Source organism: Heteronotia binoei, chromosome 12, assembly GCF_032191835.1.
Source record: "Heteronotia binoei isolate CCM8104 ecotype False Entrance Well chromosome 12, APGP_CSIRO_Hbin_v1, whole genome shotgun sequence".
Taxonomy (NCBI): domain Eukaryota; kingdom Metazoa; phylum Chordata; class Lepidosauria; order Squamata; family Gekkonidae; genus Heteronotia; species Heteronotia binoei.
This window is the reverse complement of record NC_083234.1, coordinates 27557179-27579566: the sequence shown is the minus strand read 5'-3', so window position 1 is coordinate 27579566 and position 22388 is coordinate 27557179. Positions and strand designations below refer to the sequence as shown.

General features: G+C 39.5%; 1 protein-coding gene across 4 annotated transcripts in view; it reads right to left on the bottom strand.

The window, feature by feature from the left end:
• CDON (cell adhesion associated, oncogene regulated) overlaps positions 1-22388 on the bottom strand; it is a 136276-nt gene that overhangs the window by 41517 nt on the left and 72371 nt on the right. The window contains exon 1 of one of the 4 annotated variants that reach the window (XM_060250685.1): positions 9003-9023. The exons of the other annotated variants lie outside the window; for them this stretch is intronic. The gene's annotated coding sequence lies outside the window, so the exon portion shown is untranslated. Of the gene's footprint in view, positions 1-9002; positions 9024-22388 lie in introns of those variants that run through there. 4 annotated transcript variants of the gene reach the window in all.

The following is a 22388-nucleotide window of genomic DNA, read 5'->3' as shown; positions in this document are numbered from 1 at the left end:
TCTTTTTTTTATTTATCAGTTTCAATCGCAACACAGCCCTGAGTATGTGGTAATTTCAGAACAAGCATCATATATACAGTAACAGTACAGCAGCTTATCCTCTAATCTACCTGCAAGTACTAAACAAATATATCTAGCAACAAATCCTGTCAGCAGTTTTCCATACTTGTTAAAAACAAAGTTTCTGGCATACTATATATGATATAACAATTGTACTAAACTGTTCAGTGTATGAGTGCACTATGTCAACCCACACAGAATACAGCATTTTCTGGTTGCAACTTCAGATTGTAAGAACACATTAAAATGAGTTGCAAGATATTTGGCTAAGCTGAATTTGCAAACCTTTTTATTTCAGCTTGCTGGTTTCCTATAGAGAACACATAGTAACACATTATGGAGCAATGGTTGTGTTGGTTTTTCATTCAGTAGTATGGTCTAAAGCCAACTAATGCGTGACAAATAACCATTTGGAGAACTTTTTTTAAAGTGTAGAAAGCAGTTTCTCAGCTATTTATACAAAGAGCAAGAGAACATCTTCTGCTTCAAAGGTAAGCAACCCTTTTTGGCCCAAATGCTGAAAAAATGCAGTGCCTGCCTCTGATTATGTTTGTGTGCTGGCAAAGGTGGGCTGGGGAGGGGGGTGAAAGAAAGCAACGACAATACTTCGGCAGGCACACTCAGAGTCAGCCGAGCCCCATTGGTGCTGCTGGTATCTCAGAGATTAGCCTTGAACTCAGCTGGTGGCTCTGCAGGTCTGAAAGGCAATGACAGGCATAACCCATACCTGTTGCCTTCTCCCACCACGCTGGCCCCAGCAGTGGTGCCAATGGGTGAAGGTCTAACCCTGAGTCCAAGCAAAATGGTCTGATGAGCTGCTGTCACAGCAGGTGCCAGGAGTTCCTACCACTATTTGACATCAGCATTCATAACAAGGCTACACATTACAACTGACTTTTTACCACCGTAAAGTTCATTTTTTTTAAGATAAGGCATTTTCATTTTATAAGCCACCTCCCCTTCACTAGTCTCCAATTCTCTTTGCTTTTCTTTATACTTCAAGCAAACACATTTTCTGAAAAGCTTGTATGAAGAACTGGAACTAGGTTTATTGATGCTAGAACTAGGTTTTATTGGTCTTAGCAAATAAACAACCAATCCTGACCTCAGAAGGACTCCAAGTATATCTGGTAATTAGTTTTAGGATGACAGGTTTTCTAGTTTCACCTGTCAAACAGAAATTGCTCAACAGCATAAAGCTATTTAGGGTGAATGGACCCACATTTGGAAAAAACATATCTGAGATGAAATAAGTAGATGCTTAAATATACAACTGCTACACTGACTAAACCTTAAAAAAATCTATTGACTTAATTGTGTAACAGAGACCTTCGTTTCTAGATTAAGCATGACAATACATTAACATTGTGAATGGGTACACAAGTCATGAACTTGTGGTACTAACTGAAGGCTATCAAAAGTCATTCAATGAAGAACATCTCAAAAGCCTTTTCTCTTCATCTCCTATGGCCATTTTGGATTTTGATTAATGCTGTACTGAATGACCCACGCTGTTAAGAAAATGATCAGTTGCGTTCATGTAAGATGGTGAAAAGGATAGCCAGATAGGAGCAGCTGTCTACATGCCTGTCACAACTCTCAGCATACAGAGCACAAAATGCGTTATCTTGGTTTGGTTTTTGAAAACGCCAGTTTCTAGCCCACATGGTTGGCAATATATGCCTCAGCATGTAGCAATACTTGGTGAAATTTCATAAGCTAGCAGAATTACTGAACTAACTTTCTGGGTGGAACTTCAGAACTACTTGACTTGTTACAGAGAAATAAATGCATAACAGAAAAATTATACATGATTTACATAATTTGTACATCACAAAATTCAACCACTGTAATAAAATTCTGAATATGCAAAACATGTCTTACTTATAACAACTCAATTATTTGCTCTCAATTTTATATTGTTCTGTTTTTTTTTTAAAAAGCTTATGCTACTTAGGTCAGGGGGCATTCTTTTTGCAGTTCCACATTCTTCATCTTGAAATCACTTACGGTACCGTAAGTGATTTTCTAACCAGACTTGATTTATCATTTGTTAAGTTAGCTTCCAAATACAATATCTCAAGTGATATTGATTTTTCTTCTCAACAAACAAAATTACTCTCAAAAGAGGGGGGATTCACTCCTGATGTAATGCTATATTTTTTTTTAAAAAAAAACCCTACCGTCAAAATTAAAACTTTATAATGTGCAGTTAGCAACCAATAAGATTTTTCACTGAGATGAAGGGAGAGCTAAATATAACTTCAGACCTAAAGCAGAATAACGGTAAACCTTGGCACTAATCCAGGATTGTAAATAAATTTATAATAGTTACTAATCAACAAATGCTTAGCTGCCCACTTACCCACATACACCTGTGATTGTTTATTTGTGGTCTAAGGCAGCGGTCCCCAACCTTTTTGGCACATGGGACTGGTTTTGTGGAAGACAATTTTTCCACAGACCAGGGTGTGTGTGTGATGGTTTGGGGATGATACAATTGTGCACTTTATTTTTATCAGTTTGGTGTGGGGGTTAAGTGTGCAGACTCTTATCTGGGAGAACCAGGTTTGATTCCCCACTCCTCCACTTGCAGCTGCTAGAATGGCCTTGGGTCAGTCATAGCTCACGCAGAGTTGTTCTTGAAAGCGCAGCTTCTGTGAGAGCTCTCTCAGCCTCACCCACCTCACAGGGTGTCTGTTGTGGGGCAGGAAGGGAAAGGGATTGTGAGCCACTCTGAGACGCTGAAATTTGGAGTGGAGGGCAGGATATAAATCCAATAATGTTGTCGTGTTCTTCTTATTACTACATTGTAATATATAATGAAATAATTATACAACTCACGGACCGGTTGCTAACAGGCCATGGACCGGTACTGGTCCATGGCCTGGGGTTTGGGGACCCCTGGTCTAAGGAAAACCCCCTGAAAGGCATAATCAAAGCTTCCAGCCTGGTGATAACTCAGGTTTGACCTTAGCAACAGGATAAACAGTCCCTAGGAACAGTTTTTATCACATTACCAGATCTGCAAATCAAATGACAAGAAGGGTCTCACCCAAAGACACAAGGAAGTGGTCTTATAAGATGACAGCCTACAATATTAAAACATTCTGGCCTCCCTTGCTTATGGCCTCATTCCTGTCCCTTGCTGTTCTAAATACTATCCAGACATGGGATTTTCCTGGGGACTTATCTTTGTCTGACATGAGGAATGGGTTCTTGCTATTGTTTATTGTGTCAGCTATTGTTTTATTGTTGATGGGTTTTATGTTGTAAGCTACTCTGAACCCACTGATAGGAAAGGGCAAGGTATAAAATAAATCAATCTTAGAAAATATGACATTAAGTCACAGGTCAGTACAGAGATGAAAACCTCAGGGAGTATTAAACATGGATTCTGATGTCTCTACACTAATGCACAGCTTATAGGAAACAAGCAGGAGAAACTGGAAGTCCTAATGCAGGAAGGGGACTATGATCCAATATGTGTTACTGAAACTTGGTGTGATAGTACTCACAACTGGAATATTAAGACTGAACGACAGAACTTATTTAAAAGGGACAAATAAGGGAAGGGTGGAGGAGTCACATTATATGTAAAGGAGGTACATATACTTATAAGGAAATATGTGAATCTGAGTGTGGAAGTTCAGTTGAGAGTCTAGATAAAAATAAAAGGAGTAAGAAAGAATAGTGATATTATGGTGGGGGTCTGCTATAGACCACCAGGCCATACAGAGTACTAGGATGAGGCCTCCCTAGAACAGATTATGAAGTTCTCAAAGACAGAACACAGTGGTCATGGGAGATTCAATTACCCAGATATCTGGTGGAAGTCCAATTCTGCTAAAAAATGAAAGGTCAAATAAATTCCTGACTTGTATTTCTTGCTGACAATTTCATTTCCCAGAAAGTGAAGGGGGAAAACAAGGGGATCTGCTATCTAAAACTTGATTCTCACCAACAGGGAAGAACTGGTTGATACGCTGAAAAATAATGGGCACCCTGGATAGTAGTGACCATGTAATTTTGGAATTTACAGTCTTGGGGAATGGAAAAGCTGTATGTAGTCAGTCAGACTTCAGGAGAGCAAATTTTGACAAATTTAAAATTATGCTGGGTAGAATCCCATGACCAGAAGTACTTATGGAGAAGGGAGTTGAAGAGGGGTGGGAGTTTCTTAAAAGTGAAATATTGAAGGCACAATCACAAACAATTCCTATAACAAGGAAAAACTGGAGGAGCCTAAAGAAGCCAAGGTGGCTCCATAAACAGCTTTCTACAGACTTGAGAAATAAAAAAAGAACTGATTTAGGAAACAGAGGGCCGTATAAGCAAGGATGAATATAGACAAATAACCAGTGCTTGCAGAGAGAAAGTTAAAGCTCAGTATGAGTTTAGGCTTGCGAGAGATGCTAAAAGCAACAACAAAGTATGCTCAAAGTAAGAAAAAGAGCAAGGACATGGTAGGGCCATTGAAAGGACAGGAAAGTGAAATTGTAACAGGTGATGGAGAGGGGGCAGAACTGTTCAATTCCTACTTTTCTTTAGTCTTCTCTTCTGAGGGAAACAGTGCTCTCAACATGGCAAAAGCAGAACACATGATGAGGGAAGGGAGCTGCAGCCTGGGATTGGCATAGGAGTAGTACATAAACACATAGTTTATTTTAATTTAAAAGGGTACTAAAAGAATTTGTGGACATAATTTCTGAGCCCCTGTCCATTATTTTTGAGAATTCTTGGAGAATGGGTGAGGTGCTGGAAGACTGGAGGTGGGCAAATGTCCCCATCTTCAAGAACATAAAAGAGGAGGATCTGGGTAACTACCTACCTGTAAGCTTAACATCTATACCTGGAAGTTTTAGAACAAAATCATCAGTCAGTCCTTGAGCATTTAGAAAAGATGGCTGTGATTATTAAGAGCCAGCATGAGTTTCTCAAGAATGTCATGTTAGACTAACCTTATCTCTTTTTTTGAAAGTTACAACCTTGCTGGATGAGGGAAATGCTGTAGACCAGGGGTCCCCAACCCCTGGGCCGTGGACTGATCCCAGCCCATAGCCGGTTAGCAACTGGGCCATGAATTGTACAATTATTTCATTATATATTATGATGTAATAATAATGATAAGACAACACTGGATTTATATCCCACCATCCACTCTGAATCTCAGAGTGGCTCACAATCTCCTTTACCTTCTTTCCCCACAACAGACACCCTGTGAGGTGGATGGGGCTGAGAGAGCTCTTACAGAAGTTGCCCTTCCAAGGACAGCTCTGCAAGAGCTATGGCTGACCCAAGGCCATTTCAGCAGCTGCAAGTGGAGGAGTGGGGAATCAAAACAGATTCTTCAAGATAAGAGTCTGCACACTTAACCATTACAACAAACTAATAGAAATAAAGTGCACAATTGTATCATCCTGAAACCATTGCAGCTCCCCACCCCCCTGGTCCATGGAAAAATTGTCTTCCACAAAACTGGTCCCTGGTGCCAAAAAGGTTGGGAACCACTGCTGTAGACAAAGTTTATCTGATTTCAGTGAGACTTTTAGATAAGGTTCCACAACATAATATTCTTGTAGAGAAGTTGGTAAAATATGGCTTGGTTCCTATTACTACTTGGTGGATCTGTAACTGGTTGAGAAATCCCAACCAAAGAGTGCTTGTGAATGGTTCCTCATCTTGGAAAGGAGTGACAAATGGAATGCCTCAGGGATTTGTCCTGGAACCTGTTCTGTTCAACATCTTTAAAAATGAATTGGATGAATGAATAGAGAGAACGTGTATTAAATTTGCTGATGATTTTAAATTGGGAGGGGTAGCAAATATAGCAGAAGACAGAATCATGATACAGGATGATACTGAAAGGCTGGAAAACTGGGTTAAAACAAATAAAATGAATTTTAACAGTAATAAATGTGAAGTTTTGCATTTAGGTAGGAAAAATCAAATGCATAACAGGAATGCATAATTATAGGATGGGGGAGACTTGTCCTGGCAGTAGTTTGTGTGAAAAGGATCTAGGGGTCTTAGTGGACCATACACTGAACATGAGTGAGCAGTGTAATGCAATAGCTAAAAAAGCCAATGCAATTTTGGGCTGTATCAACAGAAGTATAGTGTCAATATCTGCTCTGAATAACCAGAGTATCTGCTCTGGTTAGACCTTACTTAGTGTAGTGTTCAGTTTTGGATACCACAATTTTAAAAGGATGTAGACAATCTGCAACATGTCTGGAGGAGGGCAATGAAGATAGTGAGGAGTGTGAAGACCAAGTCCTATGAGGAAAGGTTGAAAGAGCTGGATATGTTTAGCCTGGAGAAGAGATGACTGAGAGGTGATATTATCACCATCTTCAAGTACTTTAAGGCCTGTCATATAGAGGATGGTACAGAGTTACCCCAGAAAATTAGACCAGAACCAGTGGGTTGAAATTAAAAGAGTTTTTGGCTAAACATTAGGAAGAACTTCCTGACAGCAGTTCTTCAGTGAAACAGGCTTCTTTGTGAGGTGGCAGTGTCTCCTCTGGAGGTTTTTTAAACAGAGGCTAAATGGCCATCTGACAGCAATGCTGATTCTGTGAACTCATCATGAGAAGATGGAGATCCTTTCCTACTCTATGATCCTATGAGACCCATTTTGAAGACCCTTGGCCATTTCCTTTAACACAATCACAGCAAATTACCTCAGCATCCGTGTAGGCCAATGGTGTCAAACGTAAGGTCTGGGGACTGTAACCAGCTCATCCAGGGCTCTTACCCAGCCCGCAAGCAACTGGCATGTATGGAAATTTAAGATACTCTCTCCCTCTTTTATGTTATATCTTGAGGGGAGGGGACTAGTCTTGGGGATTTGGTGGGTTTCCCAGTAAATCAATTGCTTTCACTGGGTAGCAATCAATTGCTTTCATTTCAATTTTGAGTAAAAAATATTGAGTTTGCTTGTGTCCTTAAAGTTTATATTTTGGATGCCAGGTGCTACATCTTATGGCACATATGGCCCAGTCTGACAAAGTGATATTTATGTCAGATCTGTCCCTTGTAACAAATGAGTTTGACACCTCTTATGTAGGCAATATACAATACCTGGATTACTTGCTTATTTATTTAGAACACACAATGGTATGCATATATACAAGCTGAGCAAATAGGAGAGGTTAGTAAGGCAGGGCAAAGGAGTAAAACAACACTTCTATAATACTGCCCACACCGAGAAGATTAAACATAAAATATTTGTAGTGACAGGAATAAAAACAGAGAATCCCAACTGCTAATGTTTTCCTTAATTCATGCTTTTGCAATAAATGCCCGATCTCTATGACTGCATATCAAGTTTCACCTGACAAACCATTTTCCATTAGAAACCTCCACTCTTCCTAGTTGGCAGGTGTCCTTTTAAATTAATCACTGGTACCTTTGTTGATCATCTCAGCTGCGCCACAGATTTAATAAGCCGGTAAACTTAACTCTGTTCATCCTTACAGGTGGCTGCCCTTTAGGTCAAGGTCAAAACTTCAAGTCAGACAGCAATAAGAGGTACATATATTATGACTAGCCTCACAAAGTACGCTCCTGGATAATTTCAAATACAATAGTATTTTGGGTACTGACTATTTATTGCTTATTTACTTTTCAGTTCACAGTGAACCAAGCAGAATTTCATGCTTAAATGGCAGACCTCGACATACATTCTGTAGCTAGCTTAGTGGTTCTTATGCTCTGCCACAGTATGTGCTTAATATTGTACTGTACCTTCCACATATCTAGGCATTTATGCATTCAGGTTAACTTTAGACTTTATTACCAAGGAGCTTAAAACATTCATTTAGAGTATCCACTAGTGTTTTTAAAATTAAGGCATCAATCCACTTCCCAAACAAAATTCCTTTCCTTAACCCAATGCTAAAACAAGACTGGGAGAGGACACTTCCTTTATATGAACTGGAACAAACCCTGTCTACCATACGGAAACAACATTTAGTTATATTAAGCCAGCAATTGACAGATAACTGTCACTGCAAGCCAAGCAAGACTAGAAAGGGAAATTCCTGAGCAGTAAGTTATTAAAACACTCAGAACAATGGAATTCCCAGGACTTAACAGGGATATTGGTTTCTGATCTCACTACATATGCTAATCACATGGCAGCTTCTGTAAGAGCTCTCTCAGCCCCATCTACCTCACAGGGTGTCTGCTGTGGGGGAGGAAGGCAAAGGAGACTGTAAGCAGCTCTCAGACTCAGAGTGAAGGGTGGGATATAAATCTAATATCATCATCTTCTTCTGTTCCCACTAATCCCCTTGAAGGGCCATATGTCCTCTTTTTCTTATTTGGAATAATAGATTAGAATAGTAGATTGTAACAGAATAAATAGTAGAATGTAATGCAATTTGGAATGGCAGAATGGAATGTACTTCTCTGGTCTGGGGACAGGGGAGAACACTACAAAGCCAATCACCACACTTCAAAAAAGATGCTGCTGTAAGGTCACCTCCATGCCTGAGAGGAGATGGATGGAGTGTAATGGCAGGGTCTGAGTTAATTACCATCAGTATTCCACAATTAAGGTCACATCTGCTCATTAATCTCCAATTCTGACATATTTATTTCCTTCACTATGCTTTCCCCCAGAATTAAACCTGTTTGGTCCTTGCATCTGTTACATATCTTCATTATGCTGTATGCTAGTTTGCTGGCCACCCTCCAGCTATATGTATGGACTGGTAACTTCCATTTCATTGTATCTGAAGAAGTGTGTGTGTGCAAAGAAAGCTTATACCCTGAACAAAACTTTGTTGGTATTAAAGCTGCCACAGGACTCAAACTTTGTTCTGCTACTTCTGACCAAAACAAGTACCCACCTGATTCTAACTACAAGTCAATGTCTTTGAAAACAAACAAGTGGAAAGTTTAATGTGACAAAAATGTTATACATTATTAACAGTGCTGATTCCATTCCATTCTGCTTCCATTTCATATGATCTTACCACAAAAATATTCCTGTACTCAGGGCTGCACAAGAAGTCAGCTTGTTCTGTTGTCATCTTTGTACAATCAAAAACAAATCTTGACTCCATTACATCCTTCAGCAATTCAAAAACAAGTACACTGTAGTATTAATTTGGCAAGTCAAGATGGACTGTTAAACTTCACACTAAGTGACCCATAAAGCAAAAGCAGCAAAGCTCACATTATTTTAACAGAACACATCCAAACATTCTTTTAGTCATTGGCTTTGTCATGATCAAAGCTGCTGTATGCAGTCTTCATGCTGCTCTCCTAGGGCTTGAAAAAATGGGCGTTAATAGCTGGCATATGCAATTCCCTAGGCTTTTTCTGTCTGCAGCAAGTGATCCAACATGCTGCCCATCAGATTTAACTGCTATCCCCAGGGCTGAATTTTCTTTTTTGGTTCTTTGAGGAATTATTAAATCTTTCAGAGCAGTCATATACAATCAGCTGCTGCATTCTCTCTCCTATTCAGCCCACTTTTCCAAAAACAAAGCAGATTAAGCACCACTGGCAGGGGACTGTAGAAGGAGAAGGAAACAATGCAGGTGGATTTTTAGATACTGAAAAATGAAATCATTATCAAGCAATAACCAGGGAAATGTAGCACCTATGGGGTTTGCTACTCTGCAGCCCCACCTCTTTCACAGGCTCAATCAACTCAGCCAAGCATGCAAACTGATCCTGTCGCCAGCAGAAGCATTTCCTTTCACTGTGGTCAGGCAAAAACAGAGGAAGAAAATGGAAATGACTTGAAGTTATGGCACCAAAAAGGCCAGACAAGCAAGGAAATAATCAACTCCACATGAACCACTTCTAGCCCATCACAATGAAAAAGGCCCATGACTAACCCCAGGAAAGGTCATCGAGACTGTGGGGGTCACATGCAGAAAGAGGCAATAGTGAGAGGCTGCCAGCTGCAATAAGAATCACTGTGTTCCTAATTACACTCAGAGAAAAAAGGGACTGAGCTCAAAGAATGTTTTGATTTAGTCACAACATAATGCAAAAAGAAAAATAAAGTCCAACTGTTCCATTCAAGACAACACTCACAACTTCTATTTCTGAATTTACTGGATTAAAAGGATTCCAATATGCCATATTTACAAAAGTGACCTGAAAAGGGAGAAGCGGAACTATTTATGAAAGACAGCTAGTTTAAAAGGACCATCCCCAATTTATAAGCAATTCTGTGCCAGGACTATCTGTACAACTTTGTGACTGAGTGAGAGGAAGGGAGAAATAATTCCCAGTACCATTTCAAAATAAGAAGGAAAGCCGTATATACACACATGTGCAACTAGAGTTTATACTCTTTACACTTAGGAACAAGTTATACAGCATACAGCAAGCCATTTTAGGTAACACTTCTGAAATCACACTTTTAAACAGTTCACACTTAAGTGTTTCAAGCTGAAAAACTTATATTTTGCTTCTTTGTTGTAAACCTGCCAAAGTACATAAATTAAAAAGCTGTTAAAGCAATTTAAAAACAATTAAAATTGCTAGATAGAACATAAGTAGTTCACAAGGTTATCACCTGTTTCCTACAATTCTTCATGATGTATATCTGCACTAAGTAGAACATTTGCTTCAAGTCAGGGTGCCTATATTATATAACAGTTTTGGGTTATGTCCTACTTATTCAACGAGAGATTCCTATATTTTCATCCGATTAATACAGAGTGGTTAAAACCTGGAACAGCCTGAGGTCTCTGGGAAAATGTTAAGTGTGAATTATTGTTTGATAGGTAGGCAGGATAGTTTAGAGGATGAATTTCCTCTAGTTAATACTCCATCAAACACATGGTAGAGAAGATCAGAAAGTTAATTTATCCAAGTTTTAACAGAAAGAGTACTTTAATCATAGCGTGCTAAGAGCAAGGCTTTATATTTAAAACCTAATTTTAACAGATTAACAAATAATCTTTAAAATGACTGACAGATTAAAAAATATTTGTAATTCATAGTCAAACAATTTCAACAGAAATACTAAACAGCAAATAAAAATTTCCATAGACCACCAGAAGATTTTCCATGACTTTGTCAATGATATGTACAAGTATGTAGTACATGCCCTTTACACCGGACCATTTGTTCATCAAAATCCAATGCGATGTAGTTCTCTGTAAATGTTATAAATGCAATCTAAATCTTGATTACTGATAGTTCTTTAAACAAATGCTGAATAAAGTCTACTGAAAGACTGGAATGCTCCATAAAGTCCCCTGAAAAAACAGGCAATCTGAAGATTTCATATGACTTTATCTAAAATATCTAGGTACAACTATAGAGCAATGGGGTAGTAGTAGCAGTAGCAGAAAGAATTCGTATTGTTTTGATGGTGTAATTATTTAGATTGTAAAACAAACATGGGCCCTCAAAGAACATGAAAAGTCAAAGAGTCAAGGGTATCTAAACTATATCACATACAAACCACATCTGTATTTTATACTTTGTCTAAACTAAAGGACTCAGGACAAGGTTTACGGGGACATCGACATTTTATCCTCACAACCACCTGTGAGTCATTTACCCAATATCCAAATCACTAATCGAGCATTAGCCAAGTAAGGATTTGAACCTATGGCCTCTTATCATGCTCAACTGCAGACTACTGAGAACAAAGTAATATTCTGCAGATCCAGCAATCAAACTCCTCCTAGAACCCACAGTATGCTAAAATAAAAATTGCAGCTGCTCTCCTAAACCAGTAAATTTCTCCTTGCTTACTGGATACATTGGTGTGCAGTGTGATTATAGAACACTTTATTTAAGTCACTGCATACTTGCCATATATACTTATTATAAAAAAAGGTAGAGGTAGCCCCCTGTGCAAGCACCAGTCGTTTTCGACTCTGGGGTGACATTGCTTTCACAACGCTTTCACGGCAGACTTTTTACGGGGTGGTTTGCCATTGCCTTCCTCAGTCATCTACACTTTCCCCCCAGCAAGCTGGGTACTCATTTTACTGACCTCGGAAGGATGGAAGGCTGAGTCAACCTGGAGCTGGCTAAATAGATAGAATACCCAGTTTCTCTTCTGTAGTATATGGTGGGATACTGAGAAAGCAAACCTTTAAGAAGAAGAAGTCCCAGAGCGGTTTAGAATCACCTTCCCTTCCTCTCCCCACAACAGACACCCTTGTGAGCAGGTGTCATTTTGAAGAAAAAAAGGTGCAGGAGCTCAGTAGCATACCTCATTTGCATATGTCGCAGGATTTGTGTGCAGCGGGGACACATCCTCACTGCATGCAGACCCTGGCTGGAGGGTCAGGAGCTATGCACTCCTGCTGAATTCAAGCCCTGCTTGTGAGGTAGGTGGGGCTGAGAGAACTGAGAGAACTGTGACTGACCCAAGGTCACCCAGCTGACTTCATGTGGAAGAGTGGGGAATCAAACTTGATTCTCCAGATTAGAGTCTGCTGCTCTTAACTACTACACCACAGCTGGCTGAAGGAGAAAGCACACTGTTAGGATTTCCACTCTTTTGTTCCAGTCACAGGATTCTATTGAAGTAACTTCTTCACATCACTTACCAGCTAACCCAATGTGAGGAAATACAATTATTTAATCCGAATAATAAGTGCACCTATTTCCATTTAATAAATGTAGTGGGTTATGTGTTTTCCCTTTGTTTGAACATAACCCCAAACTAGAAAAGTCTGCTTTGAAGTCTATTTCATGAACATGGGAGAGATTAAGCAGCTAACTATAACAGAATAGGGAAATATTCACAAATTAACCCCCTTCCCATCATTTGAAAATCACTCTGCTACATCTTTTCCCTAATATTAATGTTTACTTACCACAAGAGCTTGGTACCAAAGAAGAACTTGTGCTAACAATAGTTCCTTATTTAGGATAAGACTTCCTGCTTTTCCATCACACTGTGATCTTTTGAACTGGTCAAAGGTTTAACCTATGAAGACTGGTTGTATCCAACACTGGCTTTTTTACTATCCTGAATCAGTAACGGAAATTTACAACACAATGACAGCAATACATTCAGTAATTCAAGGCAACAGGTAAGGTTTTCTGTTGAATGACTGCCTGGCTTGTGAGTAGGGTCTACTGATTTATTTATTTTTTGGCCTTTAAACAGTAAACATTCATTGTTTGTTCTTAGGAAAATGTTGCTGAAAGAAAATCCCACTGACTTTTTAGTTATTGATCAGCATCCTCAATACAATGATTCTTAAAGAGACAATACTACAATAACCTTCAGTTCTTTGTAATGTATTTTCAAATAACCAACTGTAGCATAATGTGAAGTGTGGTCAAAGGCTCTCCCATTCTGAGGAACTGAAATATTCAAGTGAGACACCTTGAATTTTTTATCCTTAGGACCACTCAAACTTTTGCAGGGACTTTAATCCAGGGTACTAAGTGCAACAGCAAAGTATTGTAACACATGAGCACCTTACTTGTGCAACATATGCAAACCCAACAACTTTTGCAAGCAAGACCCTTGACTTGATGTGACACTTCAACCTTCCTGGACATTCAATGGGTGACTTTAAACAGCTCTTTTATTACAAAGGAACTTCAGCAAAGGAACTTCAGCAGAAAGGGAAATTGCTGAATTACCCCATTCCCTTGTCTGAAGTAGTATACATGCATACGACAGCTTACATTCTGAATAAAACTTTGTTGGTCTTAAAGGTGCTACTTCTACTTTGTTCTGCTGAATCAAAAGTTATCACAACGCTTGGAACAACTGTCCCCCTGGGACTTAACAGGGATATTGATTTCTTATCTCACTACATATGCTCAATTCATTCAGTCCTTACATCTGTATTCTCACCAAGAAGGGCTATACATCCTCTTTATTTTAGTGTATTTCTTATTTGGAATAGAGTAGAACAGTAATTGTAACATGATGCAATGAATGAATGGTATATTGGAATGCATTTCTCTGGCTTGGTAACAGAGGAGAAACAACACTGCACTACAAATCACCCCACCTCAAATAAAAAAGATGCTTCTAGTTACCTCCATACTTGAGAGGAGACAGATGGAGCCTAACAACAAGGTCTCAATTACTCATAGCATCCCACAATGAGTCCAGTGGCACCTTTAAGACCGACGAAGTTTTATTCAAGGTATGAGTTTTTGTGGGAACACACACTTCCTCATCTTAAAGATGCCACTGGATTCTAACTTTGTTCTGTTGTTTCCGACCAACATGGCTACCCACTTTGATCTAAGAAGGATACTTATACACATTTATCTCCAATTTTTGACAGTTATTTGCTTCACTGTTTCCCCCTGGAATGAAATCCAAATAATGGAGAACTTATAAACTTATTCCTGTTTGCATCTGTTAAAACTTCTTCATTATGCTGTATACTAATTTGCTGTTCAACATTTGTCCTATATGTATGGACTGGTAAATTCCATTTCATTGTATCTAAGGAAGTGTGTCAAATTGCCAACATTCGCTGGATTATGGAGAAAGCATGGGAGTATCAGAAAAACGTCTATTTTTGTTTCAAACTGTGGCAAGTACTTAAAGAGATGGGAGTACCAGACCACCTCACATGTCTGCTGAGAAACCTGTATAAGGGTCAAGAAGCAACTGTCAGAACAGGATATGGAACAACTGATTGGTTTAGAATAGGAAAGGAAGTTCGACAGGGATGCATATTGTCACCCTGCTTATTTAATTTATATGCAGAGCACATCATGTGGAACGCTGGCCTTGATGAAGCACAAACCGGAATTAAGATTGTTGGGAAAAACATCAACAACCTCAAATATGCAGATGATACCACTCTAATGGGAGAAAGTGAGGAGGACCTAAAGAACCTCTTGTTGAGGGTGAAAGAAGAAAGCACAAAAGTAGGGTTGAAACTCAACATAAAAAAACCTAAGATCATGACATCTGGCCCCATCACACCTCGGCAAATAGAAGGGGAAGACATGGAAATAGTGATAGCCTTCACATTTTTGGGATCCAAGATCACTGCAGATGGTGACTGTAGCCATGAAATTAAAAGACGTTTGCTCCTTGGGAGGACAGCTATGGTGAACCTGGGCAGTATAATAAAAAGTAGAGACATCACCCTGCAAACAAAAGTCCGTATAGTCAAACCGATGGTATTCCCAGTAGTAATGTATGGCTGTGAGAGCTGGACCATAAGGAAGGCTGAGCGCAGAAGAATAGATGCTTTTGAGCTGTGGTGCTGGAAAAGAATCTTGAGAGTCCCTTGTACTGCAAGAAGATCAAATCAGTCAGTCCTAAGAGAAATCAACCCAGACTGTTCCCTGGAAGGTCAGATGCTGAAGCTGAAGTTCAAATACTTTGGCCACCAAATGAAAAGGGAACTGGAGAAGATCCTGATGCTGGGAAAGACAGAAGGCAAAAGAAGAAGGAGGCGGCAAAAGATGAGATGGCTGGACAGTGTTACTGATGTAACAAACACGAATTTGAGTAGACTTTGGAGGATGGTGGAAGACAGGAGGGCTTGGCGTGACTTTGTCCATGGGGTCACAAAGAGTCACACATGAAAGCTCATGCCTTGTCTAAAGCTTTGTTGGTCTTAAAGGTCCCACTGGAATCAAACTTTGTTCTACAAGACAATAACTTGTTTTGTTTTAAAACACAGCACATATGTTGTCAGGTGATACACTGGTAGAGGCAAGTGTACAAAATCAAGGCTTGCTCACAGGCCTTGTCAGCTACAGAACCTCCAAACATGGCTGAAGTATATTTATTTTCCTGTTTTTTGTGGGGGTTTTTTACTGTGGGAACCCCTATTCTACTACACTGCTGCAAAACCAACAAGTCCCTTCTTTCATTAGGTTCTTCTTACAGGTTCTTCAAAGGAAGAGGAGAAAGCAAACACTTGGTAGACCTGGGAGTCAAAGTGAAACCATGACAACCAAAAATCATGATAGTCCATGGCTTAATAAAGATGTGAGCTAGGAGGATAGTAAATTGCTATTCACTGTGCTGAACTGAAAAACAAAGCTGGCATATCTGAAAAAAAACTGAGGGAATGCCATTTGACAGTAGTTACCTCTGCATCTATGCTATGCTTTGACAGAACATATTATGAAAAATTAACAAAAGCAAGCTTCAGAGCTGTCTGAAATATCCAGGGAATTTCATTAGTTTGCTGAATGGATAACTTATCTTGACAAGTGATTTTGGTGCTAGCCAGAGCAATTAACAGCTAGAAATCTTTGCCTCTAACTATGTATCCATTTACCTCATTCATATCCCACCTTCTTCCCCAACGGGAACCTAAAGTAGCTATTGTATACCCTTTACCAAAGAATGGTACACTTCTATCTGGGATGGTTGTCCTCTTCTACCAAGCATGCAGCTTCAGGAGGGACACACATGGAGTGGTGAGGTAGGGAACACCCGCCTAGCCAGCCAGATCAGCCGAATCAACCCCGGTGATCAATGGGGTGACAGATGTCACAGCCAGATTGCCCTCACATCTTCTTCCCAAATGGGAATCCAAAGGAGCTTACGTCATTCTCCCCTCCTCCATTTTATCCTTTCCTCACAATCACCTTCTAGTTTAAGCTAACAGCATGCAACTAGCCCAAGGTTACCCAGCAAGCTTTCACAGCTCAGTGGGGATTCAAGCCTGAGTCTCCCAAATTCTAGTCTGACACTTTAATCACTACACCACACTTACAAAATATGAATATCACAAATACTAACCTCTTAGCAATATCACCATTTTAAAAATATCACATAAAAGAAATGGGGGTATTAATCCATATTCTCTTAAAACTATGCACTACAATTACAGCTGGATTCTGCTTGTACTGCACTCTCTTCCATTATGTGAATGGTCTTTCACTGTGGAACACATTCTCTCTCACACACATGAACAGAAACACCAATACCTTTTACCTAGTGCTGGAGAAACATGCTGCACAGCAGAACATTGCCCCTGTCATAGACCACACAAAGCAGAGAAAAGTTTGAGGCTAGTGGCATTAACTTTAAGACTCAGAAAGTTTACCTCTGGGTAAAGGGGTAAAATTTACCTCTGCAAAGAACATCCTTCAGATATATTGAAATAGACTTCACCGACCATTACATATATGTAAGGGAGTTAGTTGCCAGGAAGGGCTGTTTGGAGTCAAGATGCACAAGTAACTGAGTGACAAGTATAGCTAAATTTGTATTAAACCAACTGGTGAAACCTGTTAATAACATAAAATTAGCATGCAGAGAATAAAAGAGTTAACAAAGAGATGCAAGAACTCAGTGACTTGGCATGTGCAGTGAGATAAGAACTCAATATCTCTGTTAAGCCCTGGGGGTTCCATTGTCCTGAGTGTTGTAATAACTTGTAATGCAGCAATCTCCCATTCTAGTCTGTTTCCAAAATTCCTTTTCAATAAAACAATTCTTTCATCCTGCAGCAGCTCAAAACACCTCCCGAAATGCTGCTCCTGGAGACTGGAGAACCCTCAGAAATAGTTTGGGGGGATCTGAGATCTCTCACAGGAAGAAAAAAACAGTGAAAATCAATTTCAATGGGACCTGCAGAAATCTAGTTGGGATACAAAACACAGTTTGAAAAAGATATAATATAAAATGATGAAAACAATGAGTCATGCTACATTCTGGAGGTAGATCTGGAGAACAAATGTAAAATTTGGCACAATATCTTTACTGGCATACACCAAGTGTAGACGGCGTATGGGTCCCAGGCAGGGACTGGGCACTGGAGAATCTTAAAAATTTTCTTAGGTAACAGCTGTCACCACAGCACAAGGATCTTCACTGTAAGCTGCATGTAAGCAACAAAAATATTTTAAAACACGATGCTCATTTTTAATAGCATCCTTTCGTGGCACGCATTTTGTTGTTGTGCCCACCACCCTGCGTCAAAACAATTGGGGATCCCTGGCTTACAAGCCCAGGACATTTGGATAATTCCATAAACTCAGGACCAGTGATTAAACCAACTCTATCCTGCCAAGATGTTATACAGTTTTTTACAGTACTTTACAGTTAACTAAGATTCCAGAGATTTATTTATACTAAAAACTGTCAGGCGCATCTGAAGGCCAAACTACATGTTATGTTTTGTAACAAGTGAGGGTTATCTGGATCTTCAAAATGGTAGAAATAACTCCTTTCCGAAGTCCTTTATGCTCATCAAAAAGGGGATGAAGGATGGCAAACCTCCCGCCTCCCAATACTGTGGTCTTAAGCCAAACTGGGCTTCTATGGACCTTTAAAATGCCCACCTTTCCAACGCTCTACAGTTGCAGGAAAAGAGCTGGGGCCAGAGAACTTGGCCTACAAAATGGTGTAGCTGGTTCCTGAACTCTGCTCCAAAGGAACTAGTCAAGAATTACTTAATTGGCAGCTCTAGTTTTACTGACATTATCAAATAGTCCAAAGATGTATTAAACTAGCTTATCGAGTCTTACATTTTGTTGTAACTTGCAAGGATCTATGCAATTCATGATCCCTAGAGGAACATTTATCTATTAAACCTACACCTGCAGTCAACATTTATAGCAACCCAATCTACTACTGTCTTACATCACAGGTAATTAGAATCCATTAAATTCATGGCCACAGGGAAAAAGCAGTCCTCATGAATGAGAATAACAAAGCAGACTTGTGTGTGATGAACTGCACAGAATCACAATGTACATATAATAACTCATCTCCATCAAAGATTACTGAGTACAGTGCAAGAAAGGATCAACCTTTAAGCTTTAACTTTTCATTTGATTTTTATACCTCACACAGATTTTCAAACAGGCGTTCATATATATTAAACTTAAGTACACCCTTGGACCATCTTCTGTCATTCTTTCTAGTTACAAGTCCATGTTCAAGAAAAGGCAAACCAAATCAAGATGGTACTCCAGGTAAAATAGCCCTGCAGCAATATTTCATAGGAAAGCTGTTAAAAATGCATCCCCAAATAGTATCCAGAACTTCCCATTTATGACAATTATTTATCATTACCCCTTTGATAATTGAGTACTAGGATATCATTACCAACATTTATTCCATCAACACTGTCAGTTGTAGTGCAAATTATGTCAATATGTGTATGGGACAAATGCCAAGCCAATAGAAACAGCCACCTCCTGTGTCACCTATTGAGTGTTACCAGTTTTTCTAATCTGTGAAATGAATTTTTTAAAGCTTCAAACATTTATGAGGATTATCTGACTCAATATGCTAGTTCTGCATTCTTAATAAAACTCAAAACATGTATTTAAAACATGTAGCACCTCAAGGGCCACATGCTGCTCCCCTCCATCTCTGTAAATGAAAAGTTTGCTTGAATAAAAAGACCCATGTTGTGTAGTGGTTAAATCATCAGACTAGAATCTTGGAGACCCATGTACAAATCCCTACTGTGCCATGGCATCTCACTGGGTGACCCAGGGCTGGCCAGTCACTCTCAGCATAACCTGCTTCATATGGTGGTTGTTAGAATAAAATGGAAGAGGGGTGAACAATGCCGTAAGCCGCTTTAAGTCTCCACTGGGGAAAAATGCAGGGTCTAAGTAAATGAGAAAGTATCCAGGCTTGACCTTTTATGGAAAACATCTTCATTTCAAATCTGGGGCACAGAGTGAACAATAATGAGATCAACCTTAAATCACAAGACTGGATTCTAAAGTAGCATATTTTAAAAGCACCAGACAACTTGGCCCAGTGCTTCAGGTGGTACATTCCAGTGCACTCAAACTTAACCACAGTTCCTAGTCAACAGTCTAGGAGATAGTTTATCTCATGTCATGAAGATGCATGGCCTCCACTATCTATATTTTCATTCTTACACCTTTTATTTCACCTCTGTCTTGCAATCATTCTCTTTCCTAACACCCAACATGAATGCAGGAGGAAAGGAAGCACAGTATAGCTCAATCTCATCATATCTTGGAAGCTAAGCAGGGTAGGTACTTGGAAGGGAGACCGCCAAGGAATACTTTGTAGAGGAAAGCAATGGCAAATCACCTCTGTTTTTCATTTGCCTTGAAAGCCCCTTGCTGGAGTCGCAATAAATTGGTGGTGCCTTGATGGCCCAGATACACAGCATGCATGCAGGCTCGATGGATATCACACCTTTCTCTCTGGCGACAAATACCTTTTACTCACATATAAACTAAAACAAGAATGATTGCTGTCCAAGAACTCAAAGACCACAGATTCACCGTTAGGGTTCCTTCATATCCTACAAAGTCACAGATGGACTATTTTTTCAGCCTCTTGACCCTCATGCACACCTTCTAAGTGTGCACCTATTCTCTGACTCCTCCTGATTTTCAACTTCCTGACATTCCCAGAGCCACAGCAGGCTGGTCACCACTCCTTACCCCACAAATTCTTATCATACAAGTGAATCCTTGGTTGGTGAGGCTATGAAGTAATTAATTCTATGCAGCCATAGCTTTTTTACCTTGCTTTCTTTCTTCCTCTACAACTTTGATTTGATATTTCTTCCCCACCATGCCCCCCAGTTTCTGGCTCATTTTGTCCCTTCAAATTGAGAAGGCAAATGCACTTTTGGCAGGATTTCACTGCCACCAATGCCTCATTACTATATCCCAAAGTTCCACAACTGTCAAAGTGTGCAGTATTTGCACAGCTAGCAAGCAGTTGGAAACTGAACTCATACATGGTGATGTCTCCTTAGGAAATCCATGAGACAGCTTTCATCCCTCTCCACTTGTTTTTGCTTTTGAGTGCAGGATGAGCTGTTTGACTCAAAATGCTAACAAAAGTTTTTGTGTTAAAAGCATTTCCAATCTCCACCAACCAGTTTCACTTAATGACTTGCAAGCATTTGTCTTAGCCCTCATAAGCCAACAACCAAAATGATTTCCTGCCGCCTTGAAGAGGAAACAAATGCTCGATTGTGCCCATTGCTGATTGGGCTACTTGACTTTCATGATTGTTTGCTACAAAAAGTAGAAAGAGAAGCATGGGACAGAATGAAATACCCTGATTCATCAAGGGAACTACAACCAGCAGAGAGCATATGCTACACCACTGCTGAGAACCAGTTGGTGTAGTGGTTAAGAGTGGTGGACTCTAATCTGGAGAACTGGATTTGATTCCCCGCTCTTCAACATGAAACCAGCTGGGTGACCTTAAGTCAGTCACAGTTCTCTCAAGAGTTCTCTCAGCCCCACCATATCTCAGGGTGTTCGTTGTGGGGAGAGGAAGGGAAGATGAGTGATTGTAACCCGCTCTGAGACTCCTTTGGGTAGTGAAGACTGAGGCATAAAATCAACTCCTCTTCTTCAGTATGCAACAGGAACAAGTTCTGTGGCTATACAACCTTAACAAATGTTTCAACCAAATTACTGGAAGTGTAAGACAGTAACTTTTATTCTCATTTAAAAGCAAGAGCTTTCAACACATGGTGGCTAACTGACAATGAACCCCCATCCCAACAAGATAGTCAGTTGGAGAATTTGAAGGATGGATAGTCTTTTTAACAGATTCAACCGCTTGTATATAAGAAGAGTACACAGCACCTGGAGCTCAAAACATTTGTCTTAATTAAAGTTACAAGCATCAAAGCTTGCAGATAAACCACCCCACTGATTTAGGGTCGTCTGTGTTTGAATATTGGATTTAAAACACTTGTTACTACAAATCTACTAAAATAGTAGACCACACAGGTATCTATAAGTTAAAGAGTTGTTTCTAACTCTGCAGATGATTTTCACATAAAATATTGATGTTTTTACCTATCACAAGTATTTTACACCCCTGAATTATTACACCTAACATTAACTTTAAAGCCAAACTTATTCCTTTAATAGGTTAACTAGGGGGCCAAAATATAAAGAAATTCTTGTCACAGCTAGCAAGTTGAAATCTGTCACAGGTTCAAAAAAGAAAAAAAGGGGGGGGGGGAGTATTTTCTGACAACTGAAAGTCCAGATGCTTGGGATATGTAAAGACCTACAGATGATGATAAAAAGAAGGTTCAATTTGCTTTATTTGATACGCTAGATGAAATTTTGCATACACTGACCCACCAAACATTAATTAGCACATATATGAGGCTTTGTACAGAGAAGGGCATGCATTTGACCTGCAACTGTTCACCAAAGATACCCCAAATCAACTTTAGAATAATTTATGTCCAATGGCTAAAAAAGCACATTTTATGAATTAAAGTCAGGCCACTGCTATTCTCCCCGCAATATTTGCTTTAAAATAATGTCCAAACTGGAGAAATGTCTGATAACTGGATTGATTTCCAGTTTGTTTTACATTATAAAATGTTATAGTTTAGACACATGCTTTTAGAAACAAACATTTGAACCCTCAATGACAAAACATGTGA